This window comes from Podarcis liolepis (assembly GCF_965112155.1).
Source record: "Podarcis liolepis genome assembly, chromosome: 2".
NCBI lineage: Eukaryota > Metazoa > Chordata > Lepidosauria > Squamata > Lacertidae > Podarcis > Podarcis liolepis.
The window spans coordinates 108,541,754-108,562,230 of record NC_139555.1 but is presented as its reverse complement, the minus strand read 5'-3'; the positions used below and the strand labels follow the sequence as shown (position 1 = coordinate 108,562,230).

The following is a 20,477-nucleotide window of genomic DNA, read 5'->3' as shown; positions in this document are numbered from 1 at the left end:
TGGGCCGTTTTCAGAAAGTGGCGGTGGGGAATGAGGGTTCAGACCCCTAGGCTCTCACTTGTGGGGTGCCTCAGGGTTCTGTCCTCTCCCCCATGCTTTTCAACATCTACATGCAGCCGCTGGGAGAGATCATCAGGGGGTTTGGGCTGTGGGTTTGTCCATCAATATGTGGATGATACCCAGCTCTACCTCTCTTTCAAATCAGAACCAGTGAAGACGGTGAACATCCTGTGTGTCTGGAGGCGGTTGCAGGATGGATGGCGGCTAATGGATTGAGGTTGAATCCTGACAAGACAGAAGTACTGTTTTGGGGGGACAGGAAGCGGGCAGGTTTGGAGGACTCCCTGGTCCTGAATGGGGTAACTGTGTCCCTGAAGGACCAGGTGCGCAGCCTGGGAGTCATTTTGTACTCACAGCTGTCCATGGAGGCGCAGGTCAATTCTGTGTCCATGGCAGCTGTTTATCAGCTCCATCTGGTACGCAAGCTGAGACCCTACCTGCCCGCAGACTGCCTCGCCAGAGTGGTGCATGGTCTGGTTATCTCTCGCTTGGACTACTGCAATGTGCTCTACGTGGGGCTACCTTTTAAGGTGACCCAGAAACTACAACTAAGCCAGAATGCAGCAGTTAGACTGGTGACTGGGAGCGGCCACTGAGACCACATAACACTGGTCTTGAAAGACCTGCATTGGCTCCCAGTATGTTTCCAAGCACAATTCAAAGTGTTGGTGCTGACCTTTAAAGCCCTAAACGGCCTTGTTCCAGTATATCTGAAGGAGCATCTCCACCCCCATTGTTCTGCCCAGACACTGAGGTCCAGTGCCAAGGGCCTTCTGGTGGTTCCCTCACTGCGAGAAGCCAAGTTACAGGGAACCAGGCAGAGGGCCTTCTCGGTTGTGGCTCCCATCCTGTGGAACGCCCTCCCACCAGATGTCAAAGAGAACAACAACTACCAGACTTTTAGACGACATATGAAGGCAGCCCTGTTTAGGGAAGCTTTTTTTTTTTTTAACAAATTTTATTTCCGATATACACTCTTTTAAAATCACATACTTACCAAAAAAGAAACACGCAAAAAAATATACAAATATAGACAATAAAACATCAAGACGTAAATACATTTCTCCAAAAGTACTAATTATCATATCATCGTTCTGACTTCCCTCCACCACGATTTGAGCTATATCGCATTGATAACCTTCTTGCAGTTCCTTCTTTCAACCTTTGTTTTTACTTCACAGATTCTATAGTTCACCTACTGTTATTTTAATATTACCTAAAAATTTTTCCATGTATGATATAAATTTATTCCAATCATTAATAAAAATTTTATTACTCTGATGCCTGATCTTCTGTGTCATTTTTGCTAACTCGGAGTACTCAAATAGCTTGTTTTGCCAATCACTAATAGTTGGGATTTTAGATGATTTCCAGTTCTGTGCCAACAATATTCTGGCTGCTGCCATTGCATACTGGAACATGGTTTGATCTTCTTTCATAATCTCCTCACCGACCATTCCCAGAAGGAATGCTTCTGGTTTTTTTGGAAATGTGTATTTCAGTATCTTTTTCAATTCATCATAAATAGATCCCCAGAACCTCCTCACTTCTTCACATGACCACCACATATGATGGAAATCGCCCTCCTTTTTTTTACATTTCCAACATCTTTTGTCTCCAGTCTTATACATTTTCCCCAGCTTAACAGGGGTGATATGCCAACGATACATCATTTTTTCCATATTTTCTCGGAGGCTAACGCATGCTGTAAATTTCATATCCTTAGTCCAAAGCTTCACCCATCTCTCGTATTCTAAACTATATCCCAAATCTATGGCCCACTTTATCATGACCTCCTTCACCTCCTCGTCCTTAGTATCCCATTCCAGTAATAGATTGTACATTTTAGATAAAAGCTTACTTTTTCCTTCTAATATTTCCACCTGGAATTTTGATTTTTTCTCATTCATCCCTATTTTTTTGTGTTCATTCCATAGGGCATTAATTTGGTGAACCTGTAGCCACCCTATTGACTTATCCTTTAGTTCTTCATATGATTTAATTCTCCACCCTTTATCCGATTTAGTCAGGAGATCTTCGTAAGTCCATCTTTGGGTTCTCATGTTTACATTTTTAAGTGATGAGATATTAACTGGTGATAGCCACCAAGGTATGCCCTTCTCCAACAGTCTTTTAGTTCTATTCCATACCTCTAGCAACGCTCCTCTAACAATATGGTGGGAGAATCCTTTATGGACCCTTTCTTTATCTTGCCATAAATAGGCGTGCCAGCCAAATCTGACATCGAATCCTTCCAGGTCCAGCACATCTAGATTTTCCAAAACTATCCAGTCCTTAACCCAACATAGGCTTGCAGCCTCATAATATAATTGCAAATTCGGGACAGCAAACCCCCCTCTTTCTCTCCTGTCTGTGAGCAGTTTAAACTTAATTCTTGCTCTCTTCCCCTGCCAGATAAACCTGGACAGGGTCCTCTGCCATTCCTTAAACATTGTTGTTCCTCTGATTACTGGAATATTCTGAAATAGAAATAATATTTTTGGAAGGATGTTCATTTTTATAGCCGCCATTCGTCCCTCCCAGGAGAGTGTTAATCTGCTCCAAATGTCTAAATCTTTTTTAATCTCATTCCAGGTTTTATTGTAATTATTTTCCACTAAATTTATGTTTTTTGTAGTTACCCAAATGCCCAAGTACTTGACCTTTTTTACTACCTTAATCCCTGTTTGTTGTTCTAGTAGAATTCTTAGGTCTTCAGCCAAATTCTTAGTCAGTATTTTTGTCTTAACTTTGTTTAACTTAAACCCAGATAACTGGGTATCTGTTTAGGGAAGCTTTTAATGTTTGATGCATTACTGTATTTTAATATTTTGTTGGAAGCCGCCCAGAGTGGCTGGGGAAGCCCAGCCAGATGGTGAGATATAAATAATAATAAAGTATTATTATTATTATTATTATTATTATTATTATTATTATTAATCTGCAGGCTGGTTGAGAGTTGCCTGCTCGGCACATTGTACTATTACAATTGAAACCTGGAGCTGGACAGAAAACCCTCGTGAGATAGCATCAGGCATCTACTGAGGTCCGGGACATTCTGTACACCATTCAGCTGATCCCTCAGTCCATTTGGATTTGTCCTAACAATCAGCACTTTATGCCTGAAAGGGCCCAAGACAACCGTCGCCTTCACTCTCCGCTGCCCATCCGAGGGACCCAAGGATGTTGTCAGAGGCTTCTTGGACCTTTTAAGGCCACCAGGATGAGGCGAGGAGCCAAGAGGGTTCCCCCCAGCCGTATATAATGGATATCTTGAACCTGGCTCCTCAAACTGAGCAGCGTGTTCCCGACCAGAGCTTGAGCAACTAATACCGATCTGCCCTGCCATCCCGTAGTCTCTCAGCTGTCAGCCTTCGAAAGCAAAAGGGCTTCATACAAGAAGGTTTTCCGATGGGGCAGAGCTTGTTTCTTGAGAACCGCGGCCAACGTTTGGTTCAGGTCTGGCTACTTACGTTCTGTCTTCTGCTTTGCTTCAGGACTGGAGGTAAGTATGGTCCCCACCCACCAGTCCCTGAATAGGTACACTGAAACAGAAGTCACCTGACCCTTACATATAGTGGGAGGGTGGGGAGGGGTTTTTCTCAGGAGGGTAGTAGGAGGTGGGTGATTGACTCAATGGGTTTGGTAAACCTGTTGACAACTGACTGCAAGTAGTCCTGCAGGAAAAAGCAAGGGATAGTATGCATATGATTAGCATATGTAATGAGACAGGAATCCAATATCTCTATTAAGACGAGGTCTATACATAGTTTTCAGTTTAGTGATAAGTTGTAATTCAGCAACTTCTAGGTTAAAGCCAGTTCTCAAGGTGGAATTCTGTACCTTTGAGCCAATTTCAGGGTAGAGTTCAGCCTCCCTTTTACCAGAGGGAGGAAGCTGCTTTTCTCCTGGCTCCTGATCAAAGCATGAACATAGCAAGCTGCAGGACAGATCGTGCCATCTTTGGAAAAGAGCATCTAGTTGTCTAGGTGGAAGGAGTTGCTAGTCTCAGGGTACAGGAGCTTGCCACAAATTTGCATACAATTTCCATCTCTTAATCTATACACAGAAATGCAAATTTAGTCTCACTTTCCAAGCGGGAAAGCATTATTCTATTGCTGTTCTGGGATCGATTCTGACAGCTATGTGTGCCAGCAGGATTTTGGTGGTTTAGGACATTGAATATTGGTTGGTTCCTACCCAAATGAAATGCTGTCTCTTACAGCAGATGCTGTGAACTGCAGAAAATGCAAGTCACTTAGTCCTGGCAAGCCATGCGACCCAAAGGGGAAGACATGTGAGGGACCATTCTGTATTATGTTAGAGACTTATGGTAAGTATTTCTTGTCGACATCCTTCCTTTTTCTATGCTGGGACTAGGATGACCTGAGATTTAAGGGTTGGTTGTTGTTTTTTTAAAGGGCATGTATCTTTCATAAGTTTTAACTTTATTTTATTTTAATGTTGACATTTTAGTAGTTTTAGCAGCATAAATTCAAAATTCTGTTTAAGTGCACATTTTAAAATGATGTCTAAAATGTAATTTACTTTGATGTGGAGTATCTCTTGATACAGACTATGGACTAATTCAGTAAAATTCTCTTCATTCACTAGTTAATATCAACATAAGTACTTCTCTTTCTCTCGCCAGGTCAAAGCGGTGAAGTGATTAATTATGTCAAAGAATGTGGCGCTAAGAGGAGGAAAAAATTCTGTGGAAAAGCGATGCCAGGGAAAGTGAAAAAGACAGTAGCGTGCTGCCATACTGACTTATGTTTTGACTGATCTTACTATTCTATTCTTAAGTTGTTTACCCCTATGCAGAAACCTCATGGTAAAAGGGTGGGTAACAAATCTTTCTCCTTCTCTTTCTCCTTTGAGAGACGTAATATTAGAAGATTTCATATCCTTTCGTTTCAATGGATTCAAGTCAAATGATAGACAAAAGCCCCACACAAATATTCTGATGCCACGTCCAAAAATCACATTCAGGGGACGTTCCACACCCAACAGCCTCATCGTCCTCCACAAAATGGTGGCTGACTGTGTGACCTGGGGAGTCTTCTGTATTTGCGGAGGGCTGCCATATATCTTAGACCGATGATTTTCCAGCACCCTGAGTGCATTAGGAAGCCTCCACGAGCACAGGAAACCCCCCACTTTGGCTATCCATACTTGTTAATCAAACACTCATTCAGTTCACAACTTCATTTCTCCTTCCTGCTCCTGAGAGAAGGACCACTCATTTGTGCTCACTCATTTATGCACTCCTTCACTTTCTGATAGTTTGAAAAGTAACTTCCCCATGCAAAAGTGCATAATTGACTTGGGTATTGGGGTGGGGTGGGGTGGGGTGGGACGTTCCTTGGAGAGTTGATAGACATGTCTCTTTGTCACTCGCCATCCCTGCTTGAACTTGGCAAATCACAGAAGATGTTATGAAATATACTAACCTGTGCTAGGGATGGCGACAAAGTTCATTGAAAGCAAATATAGGTACAAACTTGGGTGGTGCTTCCATGCTCTGCAGCAGAAGCATCTACACCAACCAATAGCAATGTTTTGTTTCAGATTAGGGCACCAATTTTTGAAAACACCAATATTCTCCCTCACTGCTCTCAGTCTTGCACTCAAAACACTGTGATCTCTAAACAACCATAGGAAAGCAACAAATCCCATCCCTAGGCTGTGATTTTACATTTTGCAGAACAGCATGCAACCTAACTCTGGGAGCAGTCCTGATTGGCCAGCCCTTAATTGCCTTGTTAGAGCATCCCATCCCATACTCACGGCCAGGATGGTCAGGTAAGGAGCTGGAGCTTCTCCTGGACCCTGTCCATCAGATTCTCAATTCCTCTCTTCCTGGAGCTCATGGAACCGTGCTGCTCCAAGGCTTCTTGGGCAGAGAGAGTTTGTTCTCTGTTGTCCTTCCTGAACATTGCAATGCAAGTGGAACGTAGCAAAGCTTTTAAGTAGTTTGGACTGGTGGGAGTTCTAGGTGGCCCATCAACATAGAGTTCAATAATAACAGTTAAAATTACTGCTAGTTTTGCATGCAGAATAACGTAAGAATAATACCTTGTGATATTGTTTTATTGGATGCTTCAATGCTTTCTTTCAATAAAGTTTGTAAGTGAACTTGTGGTCTGTATTCTGTATTGCTTCCAGTCTCTTATCTGGTTTCAAAATGGTGTCCAAATGTATGCAAACACAGACCAAAACCTGCTCTTGACAGCAGCAACCATCATGCAAACCATCATGCTTCCTTTCAATAAAGTTTAAAAATCAAGTTGCAGTCTGTATTCTATTTTGGTTCCTGCGTAATTATTGTAACTCAAACACAAAATAAATCAGTAGTAGATAGGTAGCCGTGTTGGTCTGCCATAGTCAAAATAAAAAAATTCCTTCCAGTAGCACCTTAAAGACCAACTAAGTTAGTTCTTGGTATGAGCTTTCGTGTGCATGCACACTTCTTCAGATACACTGAAGATTAGACCAACTAAGTTAGTTCTTGGTATGAGCTTTCGTGTGCATGCACACTTCTTCAGATACACTGAAGATTACAGTCGTTAAGAGTCGTCAACAGGCTCTCCCAGCTATCTGCCTATCTCCCATTCCCACCACCCTTCTGAGTAACACCCCTCCCCACCTTCTCACTATATAGAAGGATCTGGCAACTTCTGTTTCAGTGTATCTGAAGAAGTGTGCATGCACACGAAAGCTCATACCAAGAACTAACTTAGTTGGTCTTTAAGGTGCTACTGGAAGGAATTTTTTTATTTTGACAAAAGAAATCACTGTACCTTATCTTTTCCTTTCCTCAAGACTGAGGGAATTTTAATGAGAAAGTACAACTGGTGTTGGGTGCTGGTGCTTCATGGATGCACAGGAAACTGAGAAACCTACTAAAGGGCAAGCAAGCAAAAGAAGGAAGCAGCTGGAGGGAATTACTAATGGTCTTAGTTGTCTCTATACCAATGCACAGAGTATGGAAAACAAACGAAGTCCTCAGTGATAGTTTTGAGGAGAAGTGGGTAAGATGTGGACTAGCTGATACTACTGTTAGTCAATCAGCCCACTACAAATTCACCTAAGCCCAAAGAACACTTACCAATATTTGGATTTCCCTGGGCAAGATAAAGTGATTTAACAATTTTAAGAAGCAAGTATTTTATTATTCCTTAGGTTTATGGGACCACTGGGAACAGCAAAAACATACTATTGTGGCACAAGTGGGATTCACATTCGTTCTGGGGAAATATACCCCTAGGCCCTTATTGGCTGAGGGAAACTCTACTCTGGCATCAGGTGCTCATAGAAGCCTGGGACATTCTGTATAGCCCATTTCGATTTTTCTGAAAAATCATTACATTATGCACCTAACATCTTAAGGAATTACTACCTGCGTCCTTGTTCCTCTTCAGGGCCACCCAAGCATATTCACAGAGGCTTCATGCGGTGGTGCTGTGGTCTAAACCATGGAGCCTCTTGGGTTTGCCAATAGGGTGGGCTCCTGTTGCTCTGTCCCAGCTCCTGCCAACCTAGCAATTCGAAAGCACGCCAGTGCAAGTAGATAAATAGTTTCCGCTGTAGCAGGCAGGTAAACAGCGCTTCCATGCACTCCAGTTTCTGTCACGGTGTCCTGTTGCACCAGAAGCAGTTTAGTCATGCAGGCCACATGACCCGGAAAGCTGTCTGGGGACAAACGCCGGCTCCCTCGGCCTGAAAGCCGAGTTGAGCGCTGCACCCCATAACTGCCTTTGACTGCACTTAACCATCCAGGGGTCCTTTACCTTTTACCTTTTCACCGTTCAAGCTTACCAGCACGAGAGAAGAAGCCAAGAAGGTTCCTCCTAGCCTTAAATAATAGTAAAGGTAAAGGTAAAGGATCCCTGACAGTTAAGTCCAGTCGCAGACGAATTGGGGTTGCGGCGCACATCTTGCTTTACAGGCCGAGGGAGCCGGCGTTTGTCCATAGTTTTTCTGGGTCATGTGGCCAGCACGACTAAGCCACTTCTGGTGCAACAGAACACCAAAACCAGAGCAGCACATGGAAACGCTGTTTACCTTCCTGTCGGAGTGGTACCTACACTCCCCACATCATTGTTGTTCCTCAGACACCCCAGCATGTTGCCAGAGGCTTCTGGTACCCACCAACCCCATCAGGATCAGGTGCCCTGAGAGGACTTCCGGGTTAGCGCCATCGGCGAATGGGGGAGTTCCTCCGACTGAAGGAACGGGCTCCGTGGAAACTGGGTCTTCCTGCCGCAGCGAAGGTGGGGACCCGCTAGAAATCCCAGGTGGAGGAAGCCTGGGAACGTGGGGTTCAGCAGGGCACCAGGAGCGCCCCCCTACTCATGGGGAACCCCTTTTTGGGATTCCGGAGTGAAGCGGGGTGCTGCGAACTGACTGCTACTTTCACGGAGTTAAGCCGCACAGCCATCGCCGGAGAGCGCTGACTTTTCCCTGTGGACAATTGGATTTAAAACAAGTACCCGTGAGTAGAAACGGAAAATTGGATCAAGAAATATCTTAATTTGACATCGAAGCGGGAAGGTTCTGTCAGGGAACTGACATCGGAGCCAGAGGCGGAGGTTAGGCTCTCGAGTGATGCTGGAGAAGGGCCCAGCAGGGGGAGAGGCGGCTCACCAGCTGGGGAAAGAAATCAGCGTAACACCAGGGATAAAGGGGGGCAGATGGGGGAATTGGCGAGGGGGCTCCAGGACTCCTCGCCGGAGATCAGCGAAGAGAGCACGGGTCCTCCGCTACCCACGCCCTCCCTTTTTTATAATAGTTTTTTTATTGCTTTTTTCCAGGGTAGAAAATACATCATCAATAGCACAACAAAAGCGGTTTTACAGAAAAGAAAAGAAATTATAGAAAGAAAAAAGAAGTTCACTTTTTCACATCAATTTTCATAATCAACCAGACTTCCCCACGTCCTCCATCCCCTGCTTTCTTTACAATAAAAATAAACAGCAAATTAATACCTTATTTCAAATGTTTTTGTGTTTTCATTTAGTTATATAGTCCACAATTTATGCATTTCTAAATCTTAACTTAATTTCCATTGTTTACCAATTTCAATACTGAAGCATGTTTTCCAGTACACTTAGCAAATTCTCAACATTCATATAACTTATAATGTTTTTGTAAATAATCCTTAAATTTTTTCCAGTCCTCTTCCACTGCGTCTTCTCCCAGATCTCGGATTCTGCCTGTCATTTCAGCTAATTCCATATAGTCGATCAGCTGCGAATGCCATTCTTCCAGCGTGGGTAGCTCCTGTGCCTTCCAGTATTTGGCTATAAGAATTCTTGCTGCTGTAGTTGCATATAAAAAGAAAGTTCTATCTTTTTTTAACACTCTCTGGCCCACAATGCCCAGGAGGAAGGCCTCTGGTTTCTTATGAAAGGTGTATTTAAACACCTTTTTCAACTCGTTATAGATCATTTCCCAAAAAGCCTTCACCCTCGGGCATGTCCACCAGAGGTGAAAAAAAGTTCCTTCAGCCCCCTTACATTTCCAACATTTATTGTCAGACAAATGATATATCTTTGCAAGTTTGACTGGGGTCATGTACCACCTGTATACCATTTTCATAATGTTTTCCTTTAAGGCACTACATGCCGTGAATTTCCTACCGGTGGTCCACAACCTTTCCCAGTCTTCAGACATAATGTTGTACCCAATGTCTTGTGCCCATTTTATCATAGCTGATTTGACTATCTCATCTTGAGTATTCCACTTAAGCAGCAAGTTATACATTCTTGAAAGCACTTCCGTCTTAGGTTCAAGTAATTCTGTCTCTAGTTTTGATTTTTCCACCTGGAAACCAATTTTTTTGTCTTTTTTAAAAGTCTCTAAAATTTGGGCATAGTGAAACCAGTCTCGCACCTTTCCTTTCAGTTTTTCAAAACTCTGCAACCTCCAAGTATCACCATCTCTTTCAATTATCTCACAATATTTCAACCAGCCACTCTCCATATTACGTAATTTTATAGCCTTAGCCTCCACCGGTGATAACCACCTCGGGGTCTTACTTTCAAATAAGTCCTTGTATTTAGTCCAGACAATGAATAGAGCTTTCCTGACAATATGGTTTTTAAACAGTTTATGAGACTTTGCCTTGTCGTACCAAAGATATGCATGCCACCCAAAAGCATTACTATGCCCTTCCAGATCTAGGACATCAGTGTTTTCTAACAGAAACCAATCTTTCATCCAGCAGAGAGATGCAGCTTCATAATACAATCTTAGGTCCGGCAGGGCAAACCCCCCTCTTTCCTTTGCATCTGTTAATATTTTAAATTTTATTCGGGGCTTTTTGCCCTGCCAGACAAACTTCGCAATGTCCCTCTGCCACTTTCCAAAACATTCCACTCTGTCCACGATCTGAAGGGTTTGAAATAAAAACAACATTCTTGGCAATACATTCATCTTAACTGCTGCAATTCTACCCGACAAGGAAAGTTTCAATCTTGACCATGTTTCTAGGTCCTTTTTAATTTCCGACCAACATTTTTCATAATTGTCTTTGAACAAATTCAAATTTCTCCCAGTCAGATTAACCCCCAGGTATTTCACTTTTGTAACGACATTTAATTCTGTTTCCTTCTGAAACCCATCTATTTCTGAAGGTGTCAAATTTTTTGCCAAAACCTTGGTTTTTTGTTTGTTTAGCTTGAATCCCGCCACCCGACCAAACTCAGAAATTAGTTTTAAAGCTCTTTTTGTGCTAGCTTCTGGCTCCTGTAATGTCAAAACCAAATCGTCTGCAAAGGCCTTCAGTTTACCCACGCCCTCCCTGTGCAGAAGACTTCCGCGCAGGGAGAGTAGGAGGAGACTTGGAGTCAAACAACTTTTATGCTGGAAAAGGTTTAAGAAACGCCCACTGACGGATTCTGCTAGCGACTGAACAGCCACGAAGTGCAGGGCTGTCCAGACAGAAAAGGTTTAACAAGGCAACCTAGCCAGGAGTGGCACCAACTTGCGCACGAGCAACCCCTACATTTATTACAGGTTCAAAACAGGAAGTCCGCCTTCCGCTTTTTGTATACAGACTGAAGCAGAAACCTTGTAAGCTAAAGCCTGGAAAGTCGTTAAAAAAGTCTAAATTTCCTTCATTTATAACTACTGAAACCCCCTTGGAAGCAGGAGAAAAGGGGGGGGGGACTTTGTGTAATGCCTGCAGGAGAGGAAGAAAGATAAGTTTCCACCGTCTCTAACCTGGGAACGGGGTGTCAGAGACAGAAATTGTTGGAGAGGTTCATTGACTGTGAATGGAATACTTTGACAGATAGCTAAAGAAGAGAAATAAACTGATTCCAATGTCGCCTTTTGCATTCTAAAGAAACAAAATATCTGAAAAATGAAAGTAATTTTCCTTTGTTGGACTTGCCTTAAAAAGATGGATACAAATAGAAATTGTCTCCTCTAGAGGGAGCTTGCTAAATTGTTGCTGCAGTCTACTTGAGGAATCCACAGCTGTGAGATTAAGATCGTGGGATTAGTCCTTTTGACCTTGACTAAATATGAGCTGGAAGGAGGTTTTGGTGCTTGCTTTATGCAAGACAAATGCTTCGTTGGAACAGATGCATGAGAAGATGGATTTGATGAATGAGAAAATGGATTTGATGACTATTGTGGCCAATAACTGTGGACAAATAGTGAATAGTGATACAGAAACCATCCAGGGTCCAACTCAGGAACCTGTATTGATTGGGCAAGTGCAGAAGATAATGGAGGAGGCTGCGGTTGCACCTCAAATAATACAAATGGAGAGGCCCAAGGCCCTACAGGAGCATAAGCCGCTGTTTTTGAAGATTGAAGTTGGAGTGGGCCATGGGGAGTCTGGAGCTGAGGAGGCTCTTAATTTTGGAGAGACTTCAAAATATGCTCGTAAACATTTTTTGGATTATATTGATGACTGTGGGGAGTGGGGCTGTGGGGAATGGGCTGGTTTGATGAAGGGAGACAGAGATAATTTTGGGTTGGAACCCCCCAGAGACCTACTCCTCAATGAGAAAGGAAAGAAATTAAGAAAGAGACCAACAAAAGACAAGGAAAAGTGCAAGTATAAACAACAAGAAGAAGATCTGCAGAAGGGACATGGAAGAGACTTAAGGGCCTCGGACATAAGACTTCCAGGTTGATGGACTAGATGGAATGGACAGTAAGGACTGACATGACCCGATACCAGGAAGAAGAGACGTTGGATGAAGATTGGAAGAAAATTTATAAAGAATTTTTTTTATTTAGGGAACTAGCCTAAAATTAATGAATATTAGGGAAAATGTTGGAATGAAACTATATGACTCTAGTAGAAATGATATCAGGAGTTATGTACAACTGAGTATTAAGTTTTAAGCTTTAAGGTATTTTATGGTAAGATACCGTTAAAAAAATTAAGGTAATTTGAATAACAGAATATGGGGAAAGATATGTAATATGGGATTTGTGTTTGTTTGTTTTCCTTTTTTATTTTGTTTTTTGTTGTTGTTGTATTGTTGTATTGGTTTTTATGTTTTGTGTGTTTTTTCTTCTTTTTATACATTGTAGTGTTGTTTTTTATTTTTTGTTTTTTATTTCTGTAATTCTGAAATTATTAATGAATATTATTTTTTTAAAAAAAGGATCAGGTGCCCTGAGATGCTAATAAGGTTCCTATTGGCTTTATAAAATGGCAATGTTGAACCTGGTTCCTCAAGCCAAGCAACCGTTTTTCAGAAGCTGACCAGTTGCTACTAGTTATTACCTGATTTTTCCATCTATAGCAAGATTGGGTTATCTAACTAGGGGCAGGTGGGTTGGGCATCCTGGGTATAGTAGTCAAAAGTCAGAGAACAGATTTCAGCTTCTGCCCATAGTTCTCTCAACTGCAACACTTGACCTACTCCCCTGCAAGTGAAGAGTCGTCATTCATTCCAATCAGAGGAAAGGCAATCACTGCACTTGGGAACAGTGGTAGCAAAACCTGCCCTTCAGCTGATGGTGGTAAATTGATACTTTACCACACAAATCAACTGATGGTGGTAAATTGATACTTTACCACACAAATCAACTGATAACTTGTTAAACTGGCATCTATAACCAATGCTGTGGAGCCACAAAAATCCATCAGGAGGCAAATGTATGACATGGGCTCACCTGCTTTTGTTTCCGGGTCCTATGTCTTTGAACATGGTCTAAGATGGATGCAATATTAAAGGACCATGGGAAGTGAAGGACACGAGGCAGGAGTTGGTAATGCAGGTGAGCTGTGCATAAGCAAGCTGCCAGCTAGCTCTGCCGAAGCTCTTTTTATTAGCACAATATGCAAAACCAGTTAGATAGATTTTGGACTGTGACCTTTACACGTCTTCCAATCCTGAGATCGAGGGGTGGAACAAAGTTATTTTGGCACCTGTTTCCACCGCATCATTTCCCCCTTGAACCATGTATGACGAAGGAGACAAAGGTCACAGACAGGGCACAGCAGACCACTAAGAGAGCAAAGGTTAGGTAGAGGGCATGATGTTCAGACAGCTGTGGCTTTGTCTGCGGGTGGAAGTGTGCTCCACACCCGGCAGGTGGAAGTGTGCTTCCCACCCGGTGATCATTCCTTCACCATGTATCACTCACGGAAGGTGGACAGAGAAACATACTTGTGCACAGCTTTCATACTGCTGTGAGCAGCAACAGAATAAAAAAGTGAGCTCCTTCTAACAGATCTTTCTAGCAATATGGATGATCAAGCCAGAAGGCAGGCTATATGAGAATTGGCTGCTCAGAACATCTTCGTGTCACAATTGAAACCCAGAGCTGAACAGGGAGCCTAATGAAAGGAACAAGCAATTCTTCCACAAAAGATAAGATCTGGGACGTTCTGTGCAGCATTCAGCTGATCCCTCAGCCCATCTGGATTTGTCCTAACAACCAGCACTTTGTGCCTGAAATGGCCCAAGGCAACCACTGCCTTCATCCTTGCTATTCTTCACTGTCAACCCAGGATATTGCCAGAGGCTCCTTGGACCCTTAAAGGCCACCAGGATGAGGTGAGAAGCCAAGAGGGTTCCTCCCAGCCTTATATAATGGATATCTTGAACCCGGCTCCTCAAATTGGGCATCGTGTTCCTGCCTGCCCTGAAAACCTGCGGTTTCTCTTTTTTTAAAAAATGATATTTATTAAAGTTTCAAAGAAAAAATTACATAGATAAAAAGAAAGGAAGAAGAGAAAGAAATAAAAAAGAAAAAATACAAAATACAGAAAAAAGATAAAAAACACTTTAAAAACACATCAATCTTTCCATACCTTACATTTCATTTCCTTGTTTCCCTGACCTCCTCACACCTCCCTTTTTTGTATTCCAGTTCTATTAGTTAATTCAGCAATTCCTTTCCCTCTTTGTTTTTGTCTTAATCCTTTAACTTAATATATTATAACTTTGGATTCTCACCTGTTAACAATCCATTTTAACATACACCTTAATAACATTGCTGCATAAAACCACTTAAATTCATTCTGACATCATTCTAACATTCATTAATTTTGCAGTATTTCTGGAAATAGTATTTAAATTTCTTCCAATCTTCTTCCACCGACTCTACTCCCTGGTCTCGGATTCTGCCAGTCATTTCCGCCAGTTCCATATAGTCCATCACCTTCAACTGCCATTCTTCCAGAGTGAGTAAATCTTGTGTCTTCCAATACTTTGCAATAAGTATTCTTGTTGCTGTGGTAGCACACATAAAGAAAGTTCTGTCCTTCTTTGGCACCAATTGGCCGACCATTCCCAGGAGGAAGGCCTCTGGTTTCTTCAAGAAGGTATATTTATATACCTTTTTCATTTCATTATAGATTTATCTCCCAGAAAGCCTTAATCCTTGGGCATGTCCACCAAAGGTGAAAGAATGTACCTTCAGTTTCTTTACATTTCCAACATTTATTATCGGGCAAGTGATAGATTTTTGCAAGCTTGACTGGTGTCATGTACCACCTGTATATCATTTTCATAATATTCTCTCTTAAAGCATTACATGCCGTAAACTTCATACCTGTGGTCCATAACTGTTCCCAGTCAGCCATCATTATGTTATGTCCAACATCTTGTGCCCATTTAATCATGAATGAATGAATGAATGAATGAATAAATTTATTACGGCCATAGACCAGAAGAGAAGAAAAAAAAACATAAAAGGCAGCAATAATTTACAAGGGAATGATGGTGTCGATTAAAAGTTGTAAATTTTACATAAAAACAGTACACATATACACACACACCCACACACATATACATACTCATATATGCACTACAGTATATGTATGGGCTTAAAAAAGGGGGGGGCTTATCCAGGGGTCAGATCTTTTACTTTTTTACAGCTAATGCCCTCCGCTTGATCGCGGCCGCAGAAAACTTGGCCACTTTCAGTGTTGCTTCTGGGTTTTTGTCTCCTAGTAGGATTTTCAGCCGCTGAGATTCAGATCGACCTGGAAATTTCTGAACGATAGGGGAGATAAACAGTAACCTGATATCCCCGTAAAGGTTGCAGTGTAACAGCACATGTGAAGCCGTTTCCACCTCCTTCAGACCACATGGGCAAACTCGTTCAGCATAGGGTGTGCCCTCGTATCTGCCCTTTAGTAAGGCAGATGGCAATACATCAAATCTGGTAAGGGTAAACGCCCGCCTATATTTTGCGATTTGTAGGTCCAGCAAATATGGGGTTAGATTAAACCCTTTTCCATAGTCTTGGATAGCTGGATATTTATCTATCTTGCTCATATGGTCCTGAAGCTCTACATCTCCAATTCGCTGGCTCACCATCATTTTAGCCTTCTCAAAGCCTGAGGCTATGAGTTCTTGTGAGGAAAGCCCCAGGCCCCTCAATTTTTCATAAAGCGACAATCTCCATTTAGACTGGAACGGGTCTAGTAGAGTCAATGGAGCCACTCCCACTGGGAAAAATATGAGTTTTAGCCAGAAGTGAATCTTCAGGATCCATATCCTGGCATTAATAGGGAGTTGGCCAACCTCCAGCCTAATGGCAGTGTTAGAGACACAGGTAGGTAACCCTAGTAGGGAACGATAAAATTTAGTTTGTACAGATTCCAGGGACTTGAGTTTTTGACAATTAAATATCTGGGTGCCATACGTCAATTGTGGAAGTATTTTTGCAACAAAGACCTGGGAGGCAGCAGGAACATATTGACCTCCTTTTCTGTAAAAGAATCTTATGGTAGCTCTGGAAGATCTTTGCGCATTTACAATGGAATTCTTAATCTGATGGCACCAAGATCCCTTCTCATCAAAAATTATTCCAAGATATCTAAAAGATGTTACTTGCTCAATAGGTTGGTTATTAATTTTCCATTTATGTCGGAATTTTCTCTTGGAGAACACCATAATTTTTGATTTAGTGTAATTTATTATTAGGTGTTCAGCTTCGCAATACTCTGTAAGAGCTCGTAAAAGTTTTCTTAGGCCCACACAAGAGAAGGAAATAAGTGCCGCATCATCCGCGTACAAAAGGACCGGGATTGGTGTATTATTTAGATTTGGGGAATGAGTACTTGCTTCCTCCATCTTTCCGACTAGGGAGTTTATATAGAAGTTAAAAAGAATAGGGGCAAGAACACAGCCTTGCTTGACACCATGGGAACTTTGGATTTCCTTTGATAGGTTCCCATAACGGTCGCATCTAACACGGATCCGAGTATTTTCATGTAGTCTACGGATAAGAAGCAAAAGACGTCTATCGATGTTTGTGACATTTAGTTTTTCCCAAAGTCTGTGCCGGGGTATCGAGTCGAAGGCTGATTTGAAATCTATAAAGGCTACATAGAGAGAGCCTCCTTTCTTTGAGGTGTATTTCTCCACTAGATGTTGCAATACCAATCCTTGGTCTAGAGTTGATCTATGTGCCCTAAAACCAGCCTGGGCTTCCTTTAGGATGTGCTCCTGTTCCAGCCAGTCCGCAAGCTTTTCGCGTAAGTGAGTTGCATAAAGTTTGCTGATGATGCTTAAGAGACTGATTGGTCTGTAATTGGCTGGATCAAGTTTACAGCCTTTCTTGAATATGGGAACGATGATTGCCAATCCCCAGTCCTCTGGTATTATTGCTGTTTGATCTATGCTGGTGAAAAGGGTGGCAAGGACTGGGGCCCACCAGTCAATATTGGCTTTGAGAAGTTCAGGAGAGATGTTATCTGCTCCCGGGGCTTTTCTGAGTTTGAGTGCCTGAATAAGCCTCCTAATCTCCGCGACCGACACCGGAGGCCACTCATCACCTGCCGCACACTGTATTAGTGGCTGTGTCAAAGGCAGAGCTGAATATGAAGATTGGAAAAATGCCTCCCAAGTCCCTGCAGGTATAGTATACTCCACTTCTGAGGAAGTAGGTCGCACTCCATTTGCTACCAGTCTCCAGAAGGTGGCCGAATCTCTCTCTCTGGATGCATCTATTAGGCATTTCCATTCTCTTTTCTGTGCCAGGAGTTTTTTGTTTTTGATCAAAATTTTATAATTCCGTTTATCTTCAAACCAACCCGTGGGGAGTTGGGGTAAATTGGCAGATCTATAATTCTTGTATTTTTTCAGTAAATTTAGCTTCATATCCTGACATTCTTGATCAAACCAGGGTTTGGAGTTTTTATATACTGAGGGTTGCCTACTTGGCCTGTTCCTTTTTTCCTTCAGGGGATCTTGAAGGAGTAAAATTAACTCCTGAAATAAATTTATCTTTAATTCATGGCTTGAGGAAGTTATAAGGTTTTCTCTCTTAATGAGGAATTCCTTTGAGCATAGCCTACTTGAAATTTCCTTATGCAGTTCATCTGTCCATCTAATGCGCGAATATCTGAGCTCCAAAGCTGTAGGGCTCGAATGCTCGATTTTTTCAGCGCAGGATAAATCCTTTCCCGCAGCTACGAGTGCACTTAATGGCAGATGATCACTGTCTAAGCGCTCCTCCACTTTGCATTCCAGAACTTTGTTTTGAAGATCATACGACACGATTATATAATCAATTGTGGAGGCGCCATTGTTAGATATAAATGTGAATTCTCCGACCTTCTCCCCCTCTGTACGGCCATTTAATATAACCAGGTCCAACTTATTGACCAAGTGTAGTAGGCATAAGCCGGCATAATTGCAGCTTTTATCCTTTGAGATTCTAGCTGGTATTGGGTGGGTTTCCTCTATAATGGGGACTGTTTCGTGGAAATGGGCACACAAAGCCTCATCAGATTGTCCAGTTCTGGCATTTAGGTCGCCTGCCATCACTACAGAGGCATCAGGAAATTGATTTAGTAGTTTGTCAAGATACTGTTCTAACTGAGCCCAAGTATTTCTTATCAATCTTTTCTCTCTTTGTGGGGGTAGGTATACATTAATCAGCAGCCAGCTGTGGGTTCTCCACTGTACTTGCACAGCTGTGGCCAGATGGTCTAGTGGGTCTAGTTTTTTAAATGTGGCCCTTAGCCTTGTTGAGATTAAAGTAACTAACCCACCTTTAACTCGCCCCCCTCTAGTACTTAAAAGACCTGGGAGGGAGAACGCAGAAAAGCCATTTAACTCCACTTCACTTGTGCTCCAGGTCTCCTGGAGGAACGCAATGTCATATCTCTGGATATATTTAGCGAAGGATTGGTCAGAAACCCTCTTTTGCCAACCTGCAATATTCCAAGTTAGCAAGGCAAGGTTGCACGTTGTCTTGCCAAAAATTGATCTTAGTCAATTTGCCTTTGAAAGATTTTTTGGGCCTATCTTTTTATCTGTTGGTTGGATTTCATTCATTTTGGCAATGTCCATAGATGTATTATCGCCCAGGTACTCAATGGAATCAGTTGAAGGGTGCAGCGTGCTAACATTAGTGATCAGTACTCCTTTTTTTGGCGAATCTACCTTGAGGTGTTCTATTTGACTGATACCAAGTTCATCCTCATCCAGGTATCTCATGCTGGTCCAAGAGCGCGTTGTGGTTGTCATAGGGATGGTTTCCTTCTTAGGTGGTAGGTTGTTGCTGTCCCTTACGCACTGTGTTAGATCTGTTGTTGTCAGGTTTATCTCTGCAGCTGCAGAGGTAATATAAGGGTAGTCTTTCGTGGTTGCCATAGGGATGGTTTCCTTCTTAGATGGTAGATTGTTGCTGTCCCTTACGCACTGTGTTAGATCTGTTGTTAACAGGTTTATCTCCGCAATTGTAGAGGTATTATAAAAGTAATCTTTCATGAGGTCTGTCTTGGCTTTTTCAGAGAGGTTCTCTTTCTTCAATTGGTCCGTTGCCGGTTCTTTCTCTCTTACTTTTTCCTGAGCATTCATCTCTGTTAACTTATTTCTAAGGGTCTCCAATCTTCTCAAGATCTCATATTGGGCAAAGAAAGGCAACAATCCAAACTGGTTTATTAATGCCTTTTCTTCTGGATAGAAGTTATCCATCCCCTCATTAGGCAATCTCATCTCCTGTCTTAGTTTCAAGGGCCCTTGCTCAGTATGTTCCAGTTTGTCTTTTGAGTGTCCTCTCTCCTCCTTTGGTTTACAAGTAAATCTTATCTCAGCTGTCGTAAACTCATCCGGGAACAATTTCAAACATGTGCTGTTTTCGAAAAATCTTGTTACCGTTATCCTTTTCTTTGACAGCAGATGTCTTGATCTATATATATATTTAGCCAAGTTTTGATCTTTGAAGGAGGCAATCACTCGCAGAGAATATCCATTGTAGAATATGAAATCTACTGAGGTAATGTCATTTAATTTTATTTTCCCTGGCAGCATATCATCTAAAATATTCACAAAATGCACCAAGCGTTCTTCCTGTGTAAGGAAGCCCTTTGGCTTCGGGTAGTTAAGAAAAGCTAACTTCCTATCTGCCAACATCAGTTTCCATCCTTTATCCTGGGGCAAGTCTTTCCTTGCTACTGGCTCATCTTGAAATCTGCCATAATCAATAGTATGGGGTGAGTCTTCTTTAATATTTATGGATCCTTGGGGTTTCAGCATAGAGCACCCGGGTAGTGATTCCGTTTCCTCACTTGTTTTATTAGGCAGCAATGATGTTTCTTTCAAAGACTTCAGCTGGATCTTTTTTCCTGGATCCACACTGTTGTTCTCTCTGCTGCCATGTGTAGCAGGTTTGTTAGAGTTTGTTTTTGATTTTGTTGGAATCAGCTTATATAGTCTTTTCCAGCATACTTTGCATGCACGTCGGTTTGTAACAGATTTCCTTGCAGTTTTTATGTTCTTACTTTTCTTTATAGTTTCAGCTTTCTTCTTATGGGATCTCTTACTAATGCCTCGCTTCTTTTGATTTACTTCGATAGGAAATTCAGTTTTAGGGACAGATACATACCGCCCTATGTCCTTTCCTTGGTGTAAATGATTTTCCGCTGCTGATCCTTGTGTGCACTTGCTGGTTGCTGGTTGCTTTGTATATTCTGG

General features: G+C 42.2%; 1 long non-coding RNA gene across 1 annotated transcript; it reads left to right on the top strand.

Annotated features, from left to right (window-relative positions):
* The first annotated feature begins 3,331 nt into the window (after positions 1-3,331).
* On the top strand, positions 3,332-6,198 carry LOC310702078. The gene is made up of 3 exons (XR_014523204.1): positions 3,332-3,565; positions 4,286-4,393; positions 4,712-6,198. It is a non-coding gene; the product is annotated as an uncharacterized lncRNA (long non-coding RNA).
* Positions 6,199-20,477: the final 14,279 nt, after the last annotated feature.